This window comes from Acomys russatus, chromosome X, assembly GCF_903995435.1.
Source record: "Acomys russatus chromosome X, mAcoRus1.1, whole genome shotgun sequence".
NCBI lineage: Eukaryota > Metazoa > Chordata > Mammalia > Rodentia > Muridae > Acomys > Acomys russatus.
The window spans coordinates 40,897,757-40,922,534 of NC_067169.1; the positions used below are offsets into that span (position 1 = coordinate 40,897,757).

At 34.7% G+C, this 24,778-nt stretch overlaps 1 protein-coding gene and 1 non-coding gene across 3 annotated transcripts in view; both read right to left on the bottom strand.

The window, feature by feature from the left end:
• The window catches only part of Il1rapl1 (interleukin 1 receptor accessory protein like 1), a 1,408,761-nt gene that overhangs the window by 931,076 nt on the left and 452,907 nt on the right, over nt 1-24,778 (bottom strand). The window lies entirely within an intron of this gene.
• On the bottom strand, nt 20,238-20,344 carry LOC127186124 (U6 spliceosomal RNA). The gene has a single exon (XR_007830353.1). It is a non-coding gene; the product is annotated as a U6 spliceosomal RNA (small nuclear RNA).

Consider the following 24,778-nt stretch of genomic DNA (forward strand, 5'->3'; position numbering starts at 1 on the left):
CTTATATGCCACTTTTATGATCTCTATAAAATAGTAGACATTTTTGTTTATCAGTATACACAAAATGTGAAGGAAGAGTACAATTAGTGCTGTGGTGTTCACATAGTTCCTTCTATATTTTCTTATGAGCTACATTCTCCTTACATTTCAAAGATGCTGGAAGACACAGCTTTATATGTCCATTTGATATTTTGGTGTATGATGTATCATCACATTTGGGAAATGGGCAATGTGAGAAAACATGACATAAGAAATGAGAATCAGATTTTCAGGAAATTATTGCACAAAATAACTTTGGAAGCCCTCAAGGCCATGAAAGACAATTGAGGTCCATCTGTGTCAGGTCCATGTTCAATTTCCTAGCCTCTGTTCCACTTATAGTGCAGCCAATTTCTCAAGTACAAGGAGAGGAAAAGTGGAAGGTGTTAAATAGGATGAGGATATCCACTGCTTCAAAGTAAAGTATGAACAATCTAAACTTGGTATACATGAATTACAGCTTGAAAAGTATAGCTGCTAAATAGTCTACTTATATAGAATCAAAAATATAATTTCTGATGTTTGTGACACTGAAAATCACAGCAGGATATCAAAATAAAAAAATATTTATAGAACTTAAAGGTCTTCAAGAAATAAAGTTATAGGAAAAATAGAAATGTGTTTTTTTTTTTTTTTTTTTTTTTTTTTTTTTTTTATTTTAGCACTTTCTTTTTTTTTTTTTTTTTTTTTTTTTTTTTTTTTTTTTTTTTTTTTTTTTTTTTTTCCCAATGTTAAGTTTTTTTTTTTTTTTTTTTTTTTTTTTTTTTTTTTTTTTTATTAATTTATTCTTGTTACATCTCAATGTTTATCCCATCCCTTGCATCCTCCCATTCCTCCCCCCCCCCCTATTTTCCCATTATTCCCCTCCCCTATGACTGTTCCTGAGGGGGATTACGTCCCCCTATATATTCTCATAGGGTATCAAGTCTCTTCTTGGCTACTTGCTGTCCTTCCTCTGAGTGCCACCAGGTCTCCCCCTCCAGGGGACATGGGTCACAATGTGAGGCACCAGAGTAGTGAGAAAGTCGTATCAACACTCTCCACTCAACTGTGGAGAATATTCGACCATTGGCTAGATCTGGGTAGGGGTTTAAAGTTTACCTCCTGTATGTCCTTGGCTGGTGCCTTAGTTTGAGCGGGACCCCTGGGCCCAAATCTGCCTATCATATTGTTCTACTTGTAGATTTCTAGGACCCTCTGGATCCTTTTATTTTGCTGTTCTCCCATGCGTCTCTCATTTAGAGTCCCAATAGGAATGCCTTCCCCTCTGTCCCAGTTTCCTGGTGAGTGAAGGCTTTTTGTGGGACATGCCCCTTGGGCTAGTATGCAGATATAAGTGAGTATATACCATTTGATTCTTTCTGCTTCTGGGTTAACTCACTCATTATGATCATTTCTAGCTCAATCCATTTATCCACAAATTTCGGGAATTCCTTGTTTTTAATAGCTGAGTAGTATTCCATAGTGTATATGTACCACAGTTTCTTTATCCACTCTTCTACTGAGGGACACGGCCCAGGCCTTAATGTCAACCATTAATAAATGGGACCTCATGAGGCTGAGAAGCTTCTGTAAGGCAGGAGACACTGTCAAGAGGACAAAGCGACAGCCTACAGACTGGGAAAAAATCTTCACCAACCCTACATCTGACAAAGGTCTAATATCCAAAATATATAAAGAACTCAAGAAATTAAACACCACCAAACCGAATAACCCAATTGAGAAATGGGGCTTGGAACTAAACAGAGAATTCTCAACAGAGGAGTATCAAATGGCTGAGAAACACTTAAAGAAATGCTCAACCTCCTTAGTCATCAGGGAAATGCAAATCAAAACAACTCTGAGATTCCATCTTACACCCATCAGAATGGCTAAGATCAAAAATTCAAGCGACACCACATGCTGGCGAGGATGTGGGGAGAGAGGAACACTCCTTCATTGCTGGTGGGAATGCAAACTAGTACAGCCACTTTGGAAATCTATCTGGTGCTATCTCAGAAAAATGGGAATAGGGCTTCCTCAAGACCCAGCTATTCCACTCCTTGGAATATACCCAGAAGATGCTCCAGCACACAACAAGAAAATTTGCTCAACCATGTTCATAGCAGCCTTATTCATAATAGCCAGAACATGGAAACAGCCTAAGAAATGTGTTTTTTATTATTAGGCAGTTAAAGCATTTTCCTTGAAATAATAGACAAATGCTTGTATGCAAGATACAATTTCTAGATATATTTCATATCCAATGCACTGTGAAATTATTAGCTCATTTGTAAATTGGAAGAGAAATTGACTGATATAAGAGAAGATGGTCATGGGTTCATTCATCGTTAAATAATACAAGAGGTATTTTCTCTAATATAATTATATTCTAACATGTACATCAATACATATCCTGTGTTAACTTGGTAGTAGCACCTGTAGCACTGATAGGCTTGTAACTGGCAAAAATTAGGAAAGAAAAAATAATAATATCTGATCTTTCCAATACAGAAATGAAAGTAACATGAGAATTCACTTTAAAAATATGTTTGGTAGTATTGTGTGACAGAATATTGTGCTATATTTCTGTGCAAAAATATAAGACATGGGGATTTTGTATCTATATGAAATAATCAGCAGTATTGGCTTCTAGCAAGTGAGTGTGCTTTGGATGCCATTTAATAGCCTAGACAATAATATTCTTCTGTACAAAATAGGTGAATAGATTAATAACGTCATTTGGAAATTATCAAATCTAATGACTGCCATAGGCATGCGCTAATATTGTGTGTGTGTGTGTGTGTGTGTGTGTGTGTGTGTGTGTGTGTTTGTGATTATGTTTCTTTGGGAAAAAATACTCATTTTTAACTTAATTCCTGTGAAAAAATACAAGAAAAGGGAATTTTATATCTGTATGAAATAATAAGCAGAATTGGGTCCTAGCAGGTATAATTTGGATGCCATTTAGTAGCCTAAACAGTAACATTCTTATGTATAAAATAGGAGACTAGATTAATAACATCATTTGGAAATTAATTACAAAATCCACATACAAATGTCCACTACCAAATCTAATGACTGTCATAGGTATGTGCTAATATTTTGTGTGTGTGTGTCTGTGTGTGTGTGTCTGTGTGTGTGTGTGTCTGTGTGTGTGTGCGTGCGTGCGTGTGTGTGTGTGTGGCTTTGTAGGTGTGTAGGTGTGTGCGTGTCTGTGATTATGTTTCTTTGGGGGAAAATACTCGTTTTAGACTTATCCACTGATTAAGTTCAAAAATAGTTACCACCTTCAGTACTCCCCATTTTTAAAGCAACAAAAAAATAGTCTCTACTCTCCAGAGATGTGGGATCCTCAAGGAGACTGGGCCACTACATCCATGCAGTGGGTCTAGGTCCACATCATACATGGTCACTGGTTGATATTTCTGTCTCTGTTTTGTAGTGTACTTATCCTGTATTACGTGGCTAATGGCTGACTATGAGTGAGTATATACCATGAGTGTCTTTGTGGGTCTGGGTTACCTCACTCAGGATGATATTTTCCAGTTCTGTCCATTGCCTGCAAATTTCAAGATTTCCTTGTTTTTAATAGCTGAATAGTATTCCATTGTGTACATGTACCACAGTTTCTTTATCCATTCTTCAGCTGAGGGACATCTGTGTTCTTTCTAGATTCTGGTTATTACAAATAAAGTTGCTATGAACATTGTTGAGCAAATATCCTTGTTGTATGGTGGAGCATCGTTTGGGTATATTTGCAAGATTGGTATGGCTGGGTCCTCTTTTATCACAAGAATATACATCTTAGGTATAGCAGATAGATATGACTCTATAGAAAGACAAGGTCTTCAAAAACCCCAGAGACACACAGAATGTGGCATTTTAAAATGATTTTATTACTTTAAATATTCATTGACAATGAGACAAGTTAACTCCTGGCAACACCAAGCCTACCTAAAAGAAGATGATGAGCATCAAAGAACCTCCTTATGGAGATGGCTTAAAATGTGCAAACTAGACACTGGGCAAAATGTACTCATTTCTACCACAGACAGAATTCTGTCTTAAAAAAAAAAAAAGAGCAAACTTGGATGCAAGCCAGGTTGATGGCCAAACTCTGCCAAGATAGGGTAAGCAAGTCCTCAATAGTTCCTGCCTCATATATGTCTATCAGATACATTGGGCCAGAAGGCTAAATAAGATGCTCCAACATTAAAGAGAATTTTGGGTGACTATTCAGGTAGAATATTGTCTCTGTCATCTTTTCATTTGGAAAGCTATTAACTGGTACTCCTGGCATACTCAGATAAACAAGTTTACTCATTCTGAAGTCTCTGAGGGAATTGAAGACCAGGTAGCTTAGTTTTACAATGAAGCTTAATTGTTTAGGGGTTAAGAGTGTTTTTAGGTCTAGATGGGTGTCCTAAGTTGATAATGACAGGATGTGATGGAGATTGATTTACATTCAGAAATTTAGATGCACCAACATGTCTTCTCCAAGGCTGTCAAATACAAATAGCTAAAACACTATGAATGTAACATTTATATAATTCCTTATTGTATCACAATTCTTCTTGCCATAGGTAATCTATTGTATATATGTGTAATAATATAAATGTATATGTACAAAAATAAAATAATTTTAAAAATTAATTTTTCCAAAATGTATATTACATTATGTAAGTAATGTACATCATTAGAAGCAACATTTCAAAACAGTCCACTGTGGACTTCAGTTGCCTCATTGCACTACAATGGATAATTTCTAACGATTTTATACTCATTTCACAGCTTAGAATACACTTTCCTTACAATAACCTCATCATTAAAGCAAATTTTGATGGCCTGCTAAATGAAGCAAGCTAGACAGTCGAATCTTAATCACTCTGTTGACTTTATAAAACAAGACTAAGTGTATGGAAGTGATTTAGTTCATTTTTCTCAGTTCTTACTTGTGCTGACCTAGAGCATTACCAAAGATATATAAGCACTATGTTCTTCAGTTATCCATAATGTAACCTGTTACTATTTTAAACAACATGATGAGCACATCACCCATACTGACTAACATTCTCTCATGATTTCATTTGCCTATGGAATATTGTCCATGTCTAAGACTATATAGAAATCCTTTATATTGTGATTTCAATCTACATCTTTTCCCCTTCTATGAATACCCTTTATCCTTCCCAATCACATTTCCTGAACTTTCCAAATACCTAAATTTTTCCTTTTTAAGATTAGATGCTGGGACTCACAGTTGGGACTCCAGGAGAGAGTTGTATGGAAGAATGGGGAGATAGAAGGACCCAGAGGGTCTAGGAACACTTCAAAAAGACCATAAAGGCTGGTGGATACGGACCTAGGGTGACCTGCACAAACTGCTGTACCAACCAAGGACAATGCATGCAGTAAACCTAGACCCCCTATTCAGACCTAGACAGTGGACAGCGCATTTTCCATGGTTGTGGGCAGAGCGGGGACTGCCTCTGACATGAACTCTGGTGCCCCATATTTGACCACTTTCCCTTGGTGGGGAGGCCTGGTGGCACTCAGAAGAAGGGGAAGCAGGCTACCTGGTGAGACTTGATAGCCTGTGGTCATATGATGGGGAAGGAAGTCCACTTCTGTCACAGGCCTAGGGTAGGGGAATATGGTGAAAGAGGGAAAGAAGGGGAACAGGAAGATACAAATGAGGGGATAAGAATTGAGATGTAATCTGAATAAATTATCTTTAATATTTTTTAAAAATAAAAGATAAGAGCAGGAGCACAGTGCCAAGCAAACTAACTAAACAGGGCTTTAATGGCCTCACAAAGATTGAAACCCCCAACATGGGCCTGTAACAATCTATACCAGGTCCTCTGCATATATGTTATGGCTTGATGTTTTGTGGAACTCCTGGTAGTGGGACTGGGTTTGTCTCTGACTCTTGACTGATCTTGGGGTTCTTTTCCTGGTATTGAGCTGCCTTATCCAGCCTAGATAGAAGGGCTTTTGCTTTGTCTTATTGTATCTTGCTTTTTCCTGTTTAGTTGTTGTCTCTTGGATTCCTGTTCTTTTTTGAAGAGGAAATATAGAGGGAGTGGATCTGGGGAAGAGGGGAAAGAGGGAGTATATGGGAGGAGTAGAGGGAGGGGTAACTCTTATCTGGATGTATTGTGGGACAAAAGAATATATTTTCAATAAAAAGTTTAAAAAATCAAAGCAATACAACTATTTGAGAGAGTTAGAAAGAGATACAAACAAAGAAATGGGGTATATGTATGTGTTCATATATGTGTGTGCATGTATTTAAGGATTCACATATGGAAGCCAGCAAAATACATCAACTGTCTTCCTCAGTTGCCCTTCACTTACGTTTGAGAAAGTGTCGGTATCTGAATCTAGAACTCAACAATTTGGCTCAGTTGTCTCTCCAATGAGGTCTACTAGTCTGTCTATTTACCACTCTGTCAGCTTTTAAAAAATATGATTGATGGTAATCCTAACACTGGTGCTTATACTTGTATAGCAAGCACTGCACCTATTGAACCATCTACCCAATCAACAATTCAACTTTCTATATATGTTCTATATATTTTGTTACCTAAATGCCAGATGTGACCTTCCTGTATCTCATCATACCAGGGGGAAAAAATTCATTGACTTTTAAAACAAACTTCAAATAAATTCATCCTCCAGGTCTTTGAAGTTTTATCCAAAACCTCTGGGGAATCTTTTCTTCTTTGTGCTTGTATAACATTTTGCATATATCTCTTCAATAGTGCCTATCAAACTGTATCCTTGTTGTATGCTTAAATGGCTATATTCATTTTTTTTAGGTTAAAAACCTCACTAATTCTACATAATGAAAGCACAGTAGAATGCCTGGCACAACAGAGAATTATTGGGTTAAAAGCCGCTTAGTGAACAGAAGATGAAAGAAACATTCATATAAAGTTTATCTCATTACCAGCACATGTTGAGTAATACAGATTAAGTTCATATAACATATAATTATTAGAAATAAAGAATATAAAGAGATAAAATATCAATATGACTATCCTTAATTTACCAACCTTTATAAAGCTAGTGTGAGATTGTTTGTGCTGTCTAGTTTCATGTCAACTTGACACAAGCTAGGTCCATAGATAAGAAGGAGACTCAATTGAGAAAATGCCTCCAGAAGATTGGGCTGTAAACCTGCAGGACATTTTTTAAAATTTGTAATTGTCTGGGGAAGATCTGGTCCATTGTGGGTGGGGAAACCCCTGGCCTGGTTGTTCTTGCTTCTATAAGAAATCAGGTTAAGTAAGTCATAAAGGACAAGCCAGTAAACAACACTATTTCATGGCCTCTTCATCAGCTGCTGCCTCTCAGTTCCTGAACTGCTTGAGTTCCTGTCCTGACTTCATTTGATGATGTACAGTGCTGTAGAAATGTAATCCAAATAAATCCTTTCCTTCCCAAGATATGTTGGACTTTGTGTTTATCATAGCAATAGAAACAATAAATAGTACAATGTTCATAGTAAAAGATTGATTATTCTTGCAAGGTTAAATTAATGGAAGTACTAAAACTGAAACAAATTGAATCCACTAAATGTAAGGAACTTAAAAAAAAAACTCCTTAGTTCCTTCCAAATCATGCAGAGTACCTTCCAATACTATGGATAATGTTCAATAAGAATGAAACTTTTAGTTGGTCACTGGCATAATTTCTCCATCTTAGATATATATAAATGATGTCCTCAGCAATAGGCCTTTACCTTCATGTGTAGATTGTAAGCAATATTCTTTGCAAGATCCTATGATGTCCAGTGGTAGGGAATAGGTCTCTCTAATTCATTTGGCCAACAAATTCCAAATGTGACCCATTCCTGGTATTGTGGGTTGTACTTGGTAGCATACGATGTGTAGTTGGGGCATTCTTTCCTCCATAATATGTTAATGTCATTTAAATTCCTTTTATGTATTTATATATTTTAGAAAGCTTATAACATAGTCAATATTAAAAGGCCTTTGGTAAGAGCTACAAGAATGAGATCTACACATTGATACTAGCAGAATCACAGGCTGCTGGACACCATTTAACTTAATTATGCTAGTTTTAGAATGTCTTGTAAGAGTAGGGGCAGCACCAATGCAGTATGCAAGGCTAGGAGATGGGGTCACACTTACCTGTATTCCTATGGAAACTTTGAATATTTGTTTTATATGGATTTTTATTCACTTTTCAGACATGATACTAACAAATTACCCCTCAGCTGCTGAGCAAGCATTTGTAGCTTGTACATTGGCAGAATGGGCCAAAAGCTTATGTTGTGACCCATTTTGAAAATAAAGTATCTTGAAATAAAAATAAATAAATAAACAAAAGGCCTTTGGCGTTAGTTATCCCTTCCCACATTTCCTACTCTACTTTACAATTCCCATACTCTTTATCATTAATACTCTTATTCTAGTTTCCTCCTTATCCTTTTTATACTATACTCTGTCCTCTTACTTGGAATAATGCCCCCTATTCTCTTATGAAAAACCTATCTTCTGTGGATATTTTGAATGAAACACACATAGCTAAAACTTAAAAAAAAAATAGCTCATAGAAACTTCCTAAATCAGTATAGGTGTAATTTTGATTCTTAGGAAAGGAAGAGAAGGAAGAGTGTAATTTTTCCATGGTAATAGATGGAATATTTAAATACTTTAAAAGTCCTGAGGCTGGTTATTATGTTATTAAGCACTAAAATGAATATATTTGAAAAATTACACTTGAGACATTGGAATAACAATGAAAGAACAGACTAAATAAAAGAAGATATTAAAAAAGAAATTTAATGAAATTAGACAAATGCAATAAAATTCAAATATGTAGTAGATGAAAATACACAGTAGTGCTAAAGAAAATTACATAATGCAAAAAATAAAACCTATATGATTTTTTGTTTTCAATTGCATTATCTTTATAATTTCTTTGCTTTAATCACTTCCCCATGTCTTGGAAAATATTACTTTAAAATTTTCTCTACACACTTTGATTTTATTTTTTATTTTATCTTACATATTCTAGTTTGCTTATAGCTGATATCCTACATTTAAGATTAACATTATTTCTCACATTGTTGTTTATTTATATGATTTCCTGTATTGATATTTAAATGACAGTAACACAAACAATTTAATTTCAGGAAAATAAAATACAAACATAGTTATCCTATGTCACTTAATATGTTGACTTTAAGGACTATAAATTTTATACACAGAAACACATACCTGTACCTTATGTTGCTTTTTTGCTAGTATAATAAAAAATTCAAATCATTCATAACCAACAGTGTAATTTGTAGTGTTATACCATGACAGTGCTTCTATTCAATTTTAAAAGAAGCATACCAATCAGCACAGGTGTTTTGATATCGAAAGTGATTAGTGAAGTACTTTAAGCTGGTATAATGTTTTATCCCTTGCAAATAACATTCAGGATCATTACTGTTCCATGATTCAGACAGAATTATGCAAACATTTAGCTACTTTACTTGTCACATATAATAATAAAATATGGCACTGGAGAATTGAATAAAATTTTCTTTTGTGTCTCTTCATTGACTACCATAAGTCAGTATTTGTTTATATACATTAAAGAAATAAAATGGTAGATACATATAACAAATACATACACATATATCTCCATTCTAAAATCTGGAGTATATTTTATAATTTATAGATAAGAAAGTTTTTAAATTTCATTTTTGTTAATGACTGTTGCATTTAATATCTATATAAACTAATGTCAAATCATTTAACTGCAAAATTTATGTATTATGTATAAAATAATGAGTACAAATTTGTAACATTTCTACAGAATTTAGGGTTTTTTATTTTGTTTTGTTTTTTGGGGGGGTTGGGATAATTGGGGGTTGTGTGCAGTCTTTTATTTTATTTTATTTTATTATTATTTATTTACATTAAATGCTAATTGTAATCTCCTTGCTTCTTATCTTCCTGTTTACACCCTCTCACCCTTTTCCATTCTATTACCCTCTCAGTGACCTCTGACAGGTGGGGGTATTCCTTCCTCACCTTCTTACCACAGCCTAACAAGTCTGGATAGCCTGCATCCTTTTCATCTGAGTTCCTACAGGACCTCCTCCTGAAGGGGCAGTGATCAAATCAAGGGCACTAGAGTTCTTGTCCTAGGCAGTTACTTACCTGCTCCATCCTCCCCATGTGGAGAATGAACTATCTATTGGCTACATTTGATCAGAGGGTCTCCTGTGCCAATAAGCTCAAAGCTCTTCCTCATTTTTTTCTTCTAACAGATTTAGTGTGTCTGGTTTTATGCTGAGAACTTTAATCAACTTGGACTTTAGTTTTGTGCAGGGTGATAAATATGGATATATTTTTGGATTTTTCTTTTTTTCTTTTTCTTACACATGCATTTATATTACTACACGTATATACAATAAACTACCCACAGCAAGAAGAGCCACAAAACACTAAGAAATTATATAAATGTAACATTCATATATTTTGGCTATTTTTATTTGGCAGTCTTGAAGAAAACATCTTCCCCTGCCCATCCCCCCCCTTTTTTTCATTTTTTCTTTTTCTTTTTCTTCTTCTTTTTCTTCTTCTTCTTCTTCTTCTTCTTCTTATTATTATTATTATTATTATTATTATTATTATTATTATTATTATTATTATTATTATTATTTGGTTTTTCAAGACAGAGTTTATCTGTGTAACAGCTCTGGCTATTCTAGACTCACTCTGTAGACCAGGCTTGCCTCAAACTCACAGAAATCCTCCTGCCTCTGCCTCCCAAGTGCTGAGATTAAAGGTGTGCGCCACCATGTATGGTAGAACTTTATATTTTTAAACTTTATTATTTAATACTAAAGTGAGATCTAGAGAAATTATTAGAAAAAGTATACATAGCTTTGGTAGTAGAATTAAGGTGTTTGAGGAAGAACAGTTCCACAAACTATGGTTTCATCCATGAGCAATAGATTTGGCTTTACACCACAACAGATGGGAATAAAAATAAAGGTCTTGTGAGGATGGATAAGTTCACTGTTTCACAAAGTTACACGTTACACATATAGATAATGGTCTCAATATTTATGACTCCTTACAATTAGTATATTAAAACATAATTTAATAAGTAATTAAATGTATCATTTTAAGGGGATTAGGTCATGAAGGAAAAGACTTTAAAAACATTGTGTTTATATATTAGAAAAAAATTATTTCTTCACTGTTTCAAATCTTATGATAATACACTAAGATGCTACTTATGAGAAAATAGTGTCTTTACCAGATAGTAAATATGTCACCATTTAAATCTTGCCCTTTCAGTTGTCAGAAATGTGAGAAATAAAATTATGTAACTTTGAATTTGGCAAGGTGGCTCAGCAGGTAAAGTCATTTTCAACCAAAACTGAAAATCTCATTGAAGAAGAGAACTATGTCCCACAAGTAGTGCTCTGATCCATATTTGAATTCCATGGGATGTATATTTTTCACACACATATATAACACATACACACACAAGCACATACACACAAATCAATAAATAAATCAATAATTTGTTAAAATCTGATGTCTATAGATTGCCTTTTATTTAATATCAGATAATGGAGAAGAGGAGAATACCAAAAAAATAGACAATGCCACTCCATATTGAGAAACCAGAGAAAGTGACTACAATATACATTATTTTCCATAATTCTTTGGTTTCTTACATTGAAACTAATTGTCAGGTTATATGCTGAGATCAATAGGCAAATTTATTTGACTGGAATAATAAGTGGATAAAACATGATGACAAAAGGTGAGTCACTTCAAAGGGTTTGTTTTGAAGTCCTTGTATAAAATAAAGAAGATAACATAGAGAAATAATTTGTAAAAGTAACAATAATGGTTACAAGAAAAATATTATATAGCTAAAATATTATAGTTTCAATTTAAATATTTAAATGAACACTATTATAAATTAAAATAACTATATGGCTGCAAAATGAAAGAAGATACACAACCTAGCAGGTTAGTGTGTGGTGGCAGGATAGGCATATGAGGCACAGTCATCAAACAACAAATGTCTAAGTAAATTGAGAATAAAAAAGTAAGAGGGTTTATTATTATATAGTTATGATGCAATGGCACTTTCAGAAATTGAATAGAGTGAAATATTCTCTATCTATAATAATTGCTTTATTTGGAATTCTTACTGTTATCTATGCTGACTTATATCTAGACTTGGAAGAAAAATTATGCTTTTAGAGACTAAAAGCTAAAGCAGAAATTTATAAATTTAGGTCTGAAAAAACAATTCTTTTTCCCCTTATTATTTATGCATTTAGTTAAAACTTAATTCTCTAAACTTGCACAGTTTTTCCCATGTTTGAATAAGTATGTTCCATTTATCTAGTTTCTCCAATGTGTTTAATTGCTTTTCATGTATTTAAAGTGTCAATTTAAAATGATATTTCAACCAACTCCAGAAATTTAGCTCTATATCTGATACTGACACTAAAATAGTAGATGTTGCCACATAATAAACAGTTACCATAGAGATTAGTCAAGATATATTAAGAAGGAATTATATTATTTTAGTATGAAATTGACTAATTAACATGTAGAAAATACATATGCTAGAATCTCTAAATAAGGTTCTCAAGAAAAAAACTAAAAAAATAAAATAAAATTATAGTCACATGTTTGAAATATATATACATATATATGGAAATGTTTACAATATATTTTAAAAATCCAGCATCTCATTTCTGGTTCCTTTGTAGATAAAGTTAATACTAACATTCAAACAAATAACTTAAGTTTTAGAGTACACCATTGAAAACTTTCCTCATTTCTACCACAGACAGAATTCTGCCTAAAGAAGGGCAAGCTTGGATGCAGGCAGAGTTGACAGCCGAACTCTGCCAAGACAGGGTAAACAACTTCTCAAGAGTTCCTGCTCACAAATATGTCTGTCAGATATGTTGGGCCAGAAGGGTGCAGATGATCCTACAATGTTATAGAGAGTGTTGGGTGACTTTTCAGGTAGCAAACTGTCTCTGTCATCTTCTCATTTGGAAAGCTACTACCCTGCACTTCTAGCATATTCAGGTAATCAAGTTTATTCCTTCTCAAAAACTTAAATACTGGAAGAGGAAGTAATTTTGCCTAAAACACATTGATAAAAAGTTTGTATCCCTCATGTCAAGTATGTGATTGAATTTTGTGTTGAAATAAAATTTGTTAAGTGATGGACAATGCATATACATTTTGGTTTCCAAATTGATTTTATCAACAATTTAAAGTATAAATGTTTATGTGCTTGTTCAGCTCTTCCTCTAAAAACATCCCTTCAATTTATTTTTTTATTTTTTAAAATTTTTTATTAATTTATTCTTGTTACATCTCAATGGTTATCCCATCCATTGTATCCTCCCAGCCTTCCCTCCCTCCCATTTTCCCCTTATTCCCCTCCCCTATGACTGTTCCTGAGGGGGATTTCCTCCCCCTGTATATTCTCATAGGGTATCAAGTCTCTTCTTGGTAACCTGCTATCCTTCCTCTGAGTGCCACCAGGTCTCCCCCTCCAGGGGACATGGTCAAATGTGAGGCACTAGAGTATGTGAGAAAGTCATACCCCACTCTCCACTCAACTGTGGAGAATGTTCTGACCATTGGCTAGATCTGGGTAGGGGTTTGAAGTTTACCGCCTGTATTGTCCTTGGCTGTTGCCTTAGTTTGAGCGGGACCCCTGTGCCCAAATCTGCCTATCATAATGTTCTACTTGTAGGTTTCTAGGACCCTCTGTATCCTTCTACTTTGCTATTCTCCCATGCTTCTCTCATCTAGAGTCCCAATAGGATGCCTTCCCCTCTGTCCCAGTTTCCTGGTAAGTAAAGGCTTTCGTGGGACATGCCCCTTGGGCTAGTATGCAGATATAAGTGAGTATATACCATTTGATTCTTTCTGCTTCTGAGTTAACTCCCTCATTATGATCATTTCTAGCTCAATCCATTTTCCACAAATTTTGGGAATTCCTTCTTTTTAATCATTCCTTCAATTTAAATCAGTATTACATTTGTAATAACTCCTACATAACAGGCCTATGGTTTGGGTTTGAATGGTAGCAAGATGATTACATTCACAGTCCATCTTATGCAGTGATGTCTGCTCAAAACCAGTTAAAAAATTGGGGGAATATAAAGAAGCACAGAAAGTTTTTAACTAGCAGAGTTGTTTATCTAAGACCAGGGTGAATTATGAATAATAAAAAACAGGAAGGCAAAAAGAACAATTTCTAACAGGAACATTTGCTGAATGACTGATAATGGTAGCGATATCTAGAAATATATAATGATTACAGAAGGTGACAGATTTAGAATTATTTCATTCACAACTTTTTGACTCTGAAGTTGTATGAATGTGATGTGTTTTCACTTTGAATGTGAATATTCTCAAAACCTAGCAAATTTCAGTCTCATGCTTGCTTCCAAAAATAGCACCAATGTTAGATGATGATATTCACGATCTTAACCATGAATGTAAATATTATCCTCAACCTTGACTCTGCAATGTAAGACTGTTTAAATCATTCTGAAATGCTTATTTGTTGCTAGTGGATATTTAATTATGTTTAACATTGTTTCAATATTTCATACATTAGTCTTTGTCTACATTATAATCATCTATTCCTTGCCCCACCCAAGTCTGTCTGCCTCCCCTAAAATTCACAATCTCTTCTTTAATTAAGTATTATTTCATGTATACACACATATACACATATTTATATATGCAAACATTATACGGAAGCTAATGAGTCTATATAGCTTTGTTGTATATGTATCTTTTAACAGATTATCACTTGGGATTAGACAACCTATGATCAACCCTGGAGGCAACTGATTTTCTCTCTCTCAGCAGTCATTTTTCTCCTGTGGCTCTTCATCTAAGGGTGAAGAATAGCCTTTGTTCACATTGGCATGTCAAATTGTATTGCTATTATGTTGGACTTATTATTTATTCATATTATTGAGCATCCTTAGGTGCACTTTTCTTGTAATGTCTAAGGGTTATATGCTCACGGAAAGAATTCTTGTCTCTGGCTTTCATAATCTTTTCACCTTCACTTCTACAGTTTCCCCAGATTGTAAGGGTTTAAGGGTTATATTACAAATGTATCAGTTGAAATTTGTCATCTGAAAGTCACTTATTCTTTTCATTTTGATCAGTTGAGTATCTCTGTAATCATCTCCATTTGTTGCAAAATAAAGCTTTTTTGATGAGGATGAAATCTATACTTACCTGTAACTATGTGAATAAGTATAAAGCAACAAATAAATTATATTAAAATAAGTTATATTATCTGAAACTGGCAGTAGCAGTTACTCCACTTGTGTTTATGTGTTCAACAACCACGGATAGTTGAGTAGGTTTACAATACCAGGCATGAATTACTTCCTGACGAGTGGACCTTAAGTCCAATTAGACAGCTTTTAATTAGGCCCCAAAATAAAGTGTCACTGTTTGAATATTCTGGATATATTGCAAATTCAGTCATTATTGTGAAATATAGGCTTACATCTGTTAGGTCTATTGATTGCCATCTCTTATACTGTGAGAGCTAGTCTTTATGGAAGAGGTCTTCTGGTTAATTCCAACTCTATTTCTCTGAGTTCTATTTTGAATTTCATGGTGCTTTTGGCCATAGGGTCTTACCTTCGCATTTTGGAAGACAATTAAGGGCAACGGGCCTAGTCTAAATATTTGGTCAGATCTCTGGGACTCATGTGACCAACAACTCAAAGGAGGGCTTCTCATGCGTGGTGCTGTTTTTTTTTTTGTTTTTTTTTTTGTTTTTGTTTTTTGGTTTTTTTTTTGTTTTTTTTTTTTTTTTTTTTTTTTTGATAATGGTGTTAGCCCATGAACATCAAGTAATATGAAGGGAGGCTTGATGTTTGTTTGATCACTTTGCATTTTGGGACAGAGTATTACTTTGTAGCCTGTAGCCTTTGTGTTGTGCTCCATCTCTAAACCCTCTGTTTGAAGACATGAACCAACATATCCAGATCATTTAGGAATACTTTTCTTAAATTTTGATACAAAAAGTTTGTTAGAACTTTATATAATTTTAATACTGTATCATAGAAAAATCTAGAGATGCTACAAAGAGCCATGCCTGGAAAATTAGTGAAGATATTGTTATTCACACTCTGAGTATGTAAGCTGACATTTCAAGAAATTATATATTGTAAACCAATTTTTAGAATTTGTAATAATAATACCATGTTTGACTAGAAGGAAATTTTAAGCATTGGTGGATATTATATTATAGAAATAAGAAAGATAACAGAGGCATGCAAGATGGTTCAGTGAGTAAAGGTACAATCTGTCAACCCTGAAGACTTGAGTTTAAATCCTTGAACTTACATGTTTAAAAAAAAGCAGAACTAACTCCTTACAGTTGCCCCCTGTGATCATTCACAATGTACAGAGAATAAATATATAAATGTAAAATATTGTGTAAAAGAAAGATAAGAGAAGCATGGAGGAAAATATTATATATAAATGTATTATAATTGGGACATTTAAAACTTGGAAATAAATAAAACACACAGGTAAATTTTAGTTAATAAAGAAAGACTGATAAAATGATTTTACTCTCTCCACTTGAATGTATTTTATTCAGTACAATCAAATAGTGTTAAATTGTCTTAGGGAGTTATTATCCATATGTATATGAAAACAGTACTCAGTAAATTGAATATATATCGATTAGATTTTCCTTAACACACACACACACACACACACACACATATATTATCATCATAAAAGCAATCAAAATATGTAGCTTTAGTTTTGAATCCTTTATAGATAGGGAAATATACAAATTTGATAGAAATCTTAATTTCCATTAATAATAGCACTTGGTTTTAGAAACAAAATTATAGATTAAAAACTTAAATATGGACATAAATTATTAAAATATTACTTTCACCATTTAAAATCAAAATTATGAGCATGTAGATGATTTATATGCATTAATTCCTCATGTTATGAATGTCAAAGCTAGAAGATTAAAAGCTAGCTTGTATTAATCACAAAGCTCTCACTGGTGCCATGAGTTAGAAATTATTTCCCTTTATTTTATATTCCTAAATTGCTATTTTGGCATTCTTCCATAAAATCATTTGCTTATTCATTCAACAAACATTTAGTGCTAATACGGAGTACCATTGTGAGCTGCTAATCAACATGTCTCATGGGAGTGGAGGGATGTGTGAATAAACAAGTAAATGCAATTCATTATGTGAGCAAATTAAAAGAGAGAATTAGTGGATTTGGTGTTTAACTGTGGAGGAGAGTGCTATGAAAAACAGGAGAGAATGAATAAAGAAAAAATAATAGAAAATGCATAATGATCAAAAGTATAACATTTTGAGAAAATTAGTCATATTTTCTGCATCTTAACATAATTTATATTTGCTTCTGACATTCTGGAAACACATTAGATCAATCAATAGATATCTATGTGTCAATTACTAAACTATAAGCTTCTTGAAAAAAGGAGCTATTCATCTGTTTGAAATCTCTCTTTTTTAATATATTTTATTAATTTATTCATATTACATCTCAATGGTTATCCCATCCCTTGTATCCTCCCATTCCTCCCTCTCTCCCTTTTTCCCCTTACTCCCCTCCCCTATGACTGTGACTGAGGGGGACCTCCTCCCCCTGTATATGCTCATAGGGTATCAAGTCTCTTCTTGGTAGCCTGCTATCCTTCCTCTCAGTGCTGCCAGGCCTCCCCATCCAGGAGACATGGTCAAATATGGGTTACCAAAGTTCGTGTGAAAATCAGACCCCACTTTCTACTCAACTGCGGAGAATGTCCTGTCCATTGGCTGGATCTGGGTAGGGGTTTGAAGTTTACTGCACATATTGTCTTTGGATGGTGCCATAGTTTGAGCAGGACCCCTAGGCTCAGATCCATCCATTGTAATGTTCTTCTTGTAGGTTTCTAGGACCCTCTGGATCCATCTATTTCACCATTCTCCTATATTTCTCTTACCTAGAATCCCAGTAGGATGTCCTCCCCTCTGTCTCACTTTCCTGGGGAGTAAAGACTTTCATGGAACATGCCCCTTGGGCGAGTTTCCAGATATAAGTGAGTATATACCATTTGACTCTTTCTGCTTCTGGGTTAACACATTCATTATAATCATTTCTAGTTCAGTCCATTGGTCCACAAATTTTGGAAAATTCCTTGTTTTTAATAGCTGAGTAGTATTCCATAGTGTAAATGTACCACAGTTTCTTTATCTATTCTTCAACTGAGGGACACTTAGGCTGTTTCCATGTTCTGGCTATTATGAATAAGGCGGCTATGAACATGGTTGAGCAAATGTTCTTCTTGTGTGCTGGGGCATCTTCTGGGTATATTCCAAGGAGTGGAATAGCTAGGTCTTGAGGAAGCCTTAGTCCGAGTTTTGTGACATAGCGCCAGATAGATTTCCAAAGTGGCTGTTTGCATTCCCACCAGCAATGAAGGATTGTTCCTCTCTCCCCACATCCTCGCCAGCATGTGGTGTCGATTGAATTTTTTTTTAATTAATTTATTCTTGTTACATCTCAATGTTTATCCCATCCCTTGTATCCTTCCATTCCTCCCCCCCCATTTTCCCATTATTCCCCTCCCCTATGACTGTTTCTGAGGGGGATCACCTCCCCCTATATATTCTCATAGGGTTTCAAGTCTCTTCTTGGCTACCTGCTGTCCTTCCTCTGAGTGCCACCAGGTCTCCCCCTCCAGGGGACATGGTCAAATGTGAGGCATCAGAGTACGTGAGAAAGTCATATCACACTCTCCACTCAACTGTGGAGAATATTCTGACCATTGGCTAGATCTGGGAAAGGGTTTAAAGTTTACCTCCTGTATTGTCCTTGGCTGGTGCTTAGTTTGAGCGGGACCCCTGGGCCCAAATCTGCCTATCATATTGTTCTACTTGTAGATTTCTAGGACCATCTGTATCCTTTTATTTTGCTATTCTCCCATGCGTCTCTCATTTAGAGTCCCAATAGGATGCCTTCCCCTCTGTCCCAGTTTCCTGGTAAGTGAAGGCTTTCGTGGGACATGCCCCTTGGGCTAGTATGCAGATATAAATGAGTATATACCATTTGATTCTTTCTGCTTCTGGGTTAACTCACTCATTATGATCATTTCTAGCTCAATCCATTTATCCACATATTTTGGGAATTCCTTGTTTTTAATAGCTGAGTACTATTCCATAGTGTATATGTCCCACAGTTTCTTTATCCACTCTTCTACTGAGGGACACTTAGGCTGTTTCCATGTTCTGGCTATTATGAATAAGGCTGCTATGAACATGGTTGAGCAAATTTTTTTGTTGCGTGCTGGAGCATCTTCTGGGTATATTCCAAGGAGTGGAATAGCTGGGTCTTGAGGAAGCCCTATTCCCATTTTTCTTAGATAGCACCAGATAGATTTCCAAAGTGGCTGTACTAGTTTGCATTCCCACCAGCAATGAAGGAGTGTTCCTCTCTCCCCACATCCTCGCCAGCATGTGGTGTCGCTTGAATTTTTGATCTTAGCCATTCTGATGGGTGTAAGATGGAATCTCAGAGTTGTTTTGATTTGCATTTCCATGATGACTAAGGAGGTTGAGCATTTCTTTAAGTGTTTCTCAGCCATTTGATACTCCTCTGTTGAGAATTCTCTGTTTAGTTCCAAGCCCCATTTCTCAATTGGGTTATTCGGTTTGGTGGTGTTTAATTTCTTGAGTTCTTTATATATTTTGGATATTAGACCTTTGTCAGATGTAGGGTTGGTGAAGATTTTTTCCCAGTCTGTAGGCTGTCGCTTTGTTCTCTTGACAGTGTCTCCTGCCTTACAGAAGCTTCTCAGCCTCATGAGGTCCCATTTATTAATGGTTGACATTAAGGCCTGGGCCGTTGGTGTTCTGTTCAGGAAGTTGTCTCCTGTGCCAATATGTTCCAGGCTCTTTCCCACTTTTTCCTCTAAGTGGCTTAGTGTCTCTGGTTTTATGTTGAGGTCTTTAATCCACTTGGATTTGAGTTTTGTGCAAGGTGACAAATATGGGTCCAGTTGCATTTTTTTACACATAGACCTCCAGTTAGACCAGCACCATTTGTTGAAGATGCTATCCTTTTTCCATTGAATGGATTTGGCTTCTTTGTCAAAAAAATATGGAACGCTTCACGAATTTGCGTGTCATCCTTGCGCAGGGGCCATGCTAATCTTCTCTGTATCATTCCAACTTTAGTATATGTGCTGCCGAAGCGAGCACGAATTTTTGATCTTAGTCATTTGATGGGTGTAAGATGGAATCTCAGAGTTGTTTTGATTTGCATTTCCCTGATGACTAAGGAGGTTGAGTATTTCTTTAAGTGTTTCTCAGCCATTTGATATTCCTCTGTTGAGAATTCTCTGTTTAGTTCCAAGCCCCGTTTCTCAATTGGGTTATTTGGTTTGGTGGTGTTTAATTTCTTGAGTTCTTTATATATTTTGGATATTAGACCTTTGTCAGATGTAGGGTTGGTGAAGATCTTTTCCCAGTCTGTAGGCTGTCGCTTTGTTCTCTTGACAGTGTCTCCTGCCTTACAGAAGCTTCTCAGCCTCATGAGGTCCCATTTATTAATGGTTGACATTAAGGCCTGGGCTGTTGGTGTTCTGTTCAGGAAGTTATCTCCTGTGCCAATGTGTTCCAGGCTCTTCCGCACTTTTTCTTCTAACTGATTTAGTGTCTCTGGTTTTATGTTGAGGTCTTTGATCCACTTGGAATTGAGTTTTGTGCATGGTGACAAATATGGTTCCAGTTGCATTCTTTTTACACATAGACCTCCATTTAGACCAGCACCATTTGTTGAAGATGCTATCCTTTTTCCACTGAATAGATTTGGCTTCTTTGTCAAAAATCAAGTGACCATATATGTGTGGATTCATATCTGGGTGTTCAATTCGATTCCACTGACCAACCAGCCTGTTGCTGTGCCAGTACCATGCTGTTTTAATTACTATTGCTTTATAGTACAGTTTGAGATCAGGTATGGAGATTCCTCCGGAGCACCTTTTATTGTACAAGATTGTTTTAGCTATTCTGAGTGTTTTGTTTTTCCGTATGAAATTGAGAATTGAACTTTCAATGTCTTTTAAGAAATGTGTAGGTATTTTGATAGGGATTGCGTTGAATCTGTAAATTGCTTTTGGTAAGATGGCCATTTTTACTATGTTAATTCTTCCTATCCATGAGCAAATATAAAAGTCAGGATATGTTTGTTAAATATGTGTGAAATGTAACAAATAGTATTTTCTAGTTTAGTTCACTACAATGGACTTTTATAACTATAATATCATACTTCGATTTCCCTTAATTACCTTTTGTTTGGCTCCTTTGGTACAAATTATCTTTTGGTGAAATATTTCTTGGCATCTTTGTAGCTTTGTGTCCCATAATTTATATTTATAGATTTACTTATAGAAGAAGTTTATGCAAGTGAGGAGTTCACTTGCTGCAATAACAGATCAATGCATTTAATGAAGTACATTTTCCACTGTCTTTACATTGCACAATATTTTCTAATTTTTGGTAAAATATTTTTCCCTGTTACTTTGTAGCTACTCTGGCTCCAAACTTTTAATGGTTTCTCCTAACATTGAGAATCTCTGCTGTTTTCAATTCTTAAAATAAATTAATATAAATGAAAAATTATATTTTTTACTTAGTGTCATAAACACGGATATCCCACACATTCATCTTTAAAAGGCATATTTGTGGCCTGAATATTCTATTACCTGCTTTCCTGTAAAGTATATAGAGAGCTATTTAAAAACGGGCTAATCACATTGCTCAATTTGAGGATTGTCAATGATTAATCTGGCAGACAATTTTAAATAAAACCTTTAATCTACAACTAGTGGATAAGCTAAGTTGTGGCATAAACATTTTGATTAGCAAAACTGACAAACACTAAGTTTAGATTTTTGTGGGTTTTTTGTTTTGTTTTAATATGGAGTACCTCCCTAGGCAGTATGAGTTTGGATTACAGAACGTCTCCAAAAGCATAAAATTTGTGTATGGCTGTGTTTGGGTGTTCTAAGGCAGTGTGAAGGATCAACCTTAAATACGCAAGAGAATAAATTAATTTTGGTTGTCAAAGTTTGCACAAATGGGTATATTACTGATTCGGTATAACTTCATGATTTTGAAATAATGCTGTTAAATAAAACCTGGCATGGCTCTTAACTACTCAATTTACCAATTGCTTATTCATTTGCAAACCCTTATAAACTTTATAACTATATTGTTTCATCTGCTTTTCTCCTTATTTTCTTTATAACAAGTAGACTTTAGTTGGTATAAATCTCTACAAGAAATGAGAAGTACTTGAGCATATTTGTTTAAGATAAAGTAGTAATATTTTGAAATCTGTATTTCCACTAGCAAAGAGCATTGCTACCAACAGAGCCATTTGAAACTCCAGGATACAGTATGCTGAAAATGAGAATCAATTATACCCCTTTGCTTTGCCCTGTTAGTTTCTTTTAAAGACCATAAACATCATTGGTGATAGTAAATGTTAACCCATATAAATCCATAGGAAGGTAAATAGAAACTTCATTTACAATGAACATGCTGTGGTAACTACTTGCTCATTCTACAAGCATTATGATTTAAAGAGCAGCTTATAATAAAACTATTACAACATTATGATGTTGTCCTAGCATTAATGTTTCAATAAGACAATAGAGTTGATATGCTTTTTCTTTTTATCTTTATCTCATAAGTTCAAGTTGAAAACCTTTATTGTGTTTTTCTCTAAAACTGTTTGTGCAGTGAGCTTCATGTAATACTGTATTTTCCCAAAGTGATATTGTGTTGTTTAACTTCACACATTAAATTCTATCAAAACTCAACATTTTAGACATGAATGAAATCATGTTAACATTTACAAAATTATAGTTTGGTCATCATTTGTCTACTCCATTTTATTTATTCTCTCTCTTTATCTTCTATTTGCATAAACAAACTCTTAAGATATTGAGCAATTTATAAACACAAAGATAATTCTCTCTATTCTACTAATAATGTAGTGAAAGTTCTAGATTCTGTAGTATAATACACAAGATAGTCAGTTTGTCAAGATAAGATCTAAAGATTATATGTCAAATATAGAAAAGAAAAGCTAATTTAGCCTCCAATTATGATAGTATTTCATTGCACAGAAATGTTTTCCTTACGATTTACTATTTTTCATAAGTAAACTTTCTCTTGTGATCACCATCATCAAATAAATTTTAGCTGTAGAATTGATGCAAATACTTCAGCTATCAAATATTCTTAGATATGATTTATCTTAGTTTCATATGGAAACCACCACGACAACAATAACAAACCAGAATAACTAATACAATTCTATACAAAATAAGAACTTCTAGAAGTATCTCCATCCATGATATCAAGCTATACTACAGAGCAATAGCAATAAAAATTGCATGGTTCCAGCATATAAACAGACTGGTTGAACAATAGAATCTAATCAAAGATCTAGAAACAAGTCTACACACCTACAAACATTGATTTTGACAAAGGAGCCAAAACAGTACATTTGAAAAAAGGAAGCATCTTCAACAAATGATGCTGGCATAACTGGATGTCTGCATGTAGAAAATTGCAAGTAGATCCCAAATTCATCACCATGCACAAAATTCAAGTCCAAGTAGATCAAAGACCTCAACATATCACCAGATACACAAAATCTACTAGAAAAGAAAGAAAAGAGCCTTGAAATCATTGGTACAGGAGAAAACTTCTTGAACATAAACATCAACAGCTCAAGCCCTAAGATCAAAAATTAATAAATGAGACCTATTGAAACTGAAAAGTTTCTGTTAAGACAAAGGATACTCTCAATAGAACTAAATGACAGTCTGCAGATTGGGAAAATTTTTCATCAATCTTACATCCCACAAAGATCTAATATCCAAAATATATAAAAACTCAAGAAATGAAACACCAAGAAACCAAATAATCCAATTAAAAATGGGGTAAAGAGCTAAACAGAGAATTCTCAACAGAGGAATCTTGAATTGCTGAAAAGCAACTTTAAAAAATGCTCAACGATCGTCATCAGGGAAATCAAAATGACTTTGAAACTCCATTTTACACCTGTCAGAATGGCTAAGATAAAAAACTGAGGTGGCGGCACATGCTGGCAAGGATGTGGTGAATGGGGAACACTCCTCCATTTCTGGTGGGAGGGCAAACTTGTATATTTACTTTGAAAATTAATCTGGCACTTTTTCAGAAAATTAGAAATAGTTCTACCTCAAGACCCAGAAATACCACTCCTGGGTATATATCTAAAGATGCTCCAACATACAAAAAGGACATTTGATCAACTATGTTCATAGTGGCTTTATACATAATCTCCAGAAACTGGAAACAACCTAGGTGTGCCTCAACTGAAGAATGAATAAAGAAACTGTTGTACATTTACACAATGGAACACTACTCCGCTATTAAAAACAAATAAATCATTAAATTTGCAGAGAAATAGATGGATCTCGAAAAGATCATTCCAAATGAGGTAATCCAGACCCAGAAAGACATATATGAAATGTACTCACTTATAAGTGGACTTTAGCAACTTAGTATAGGATAAACATACATAATGCACAGACCCAAAGAAGATAATCAACAAGGAAGACCCAAGGGAAGATG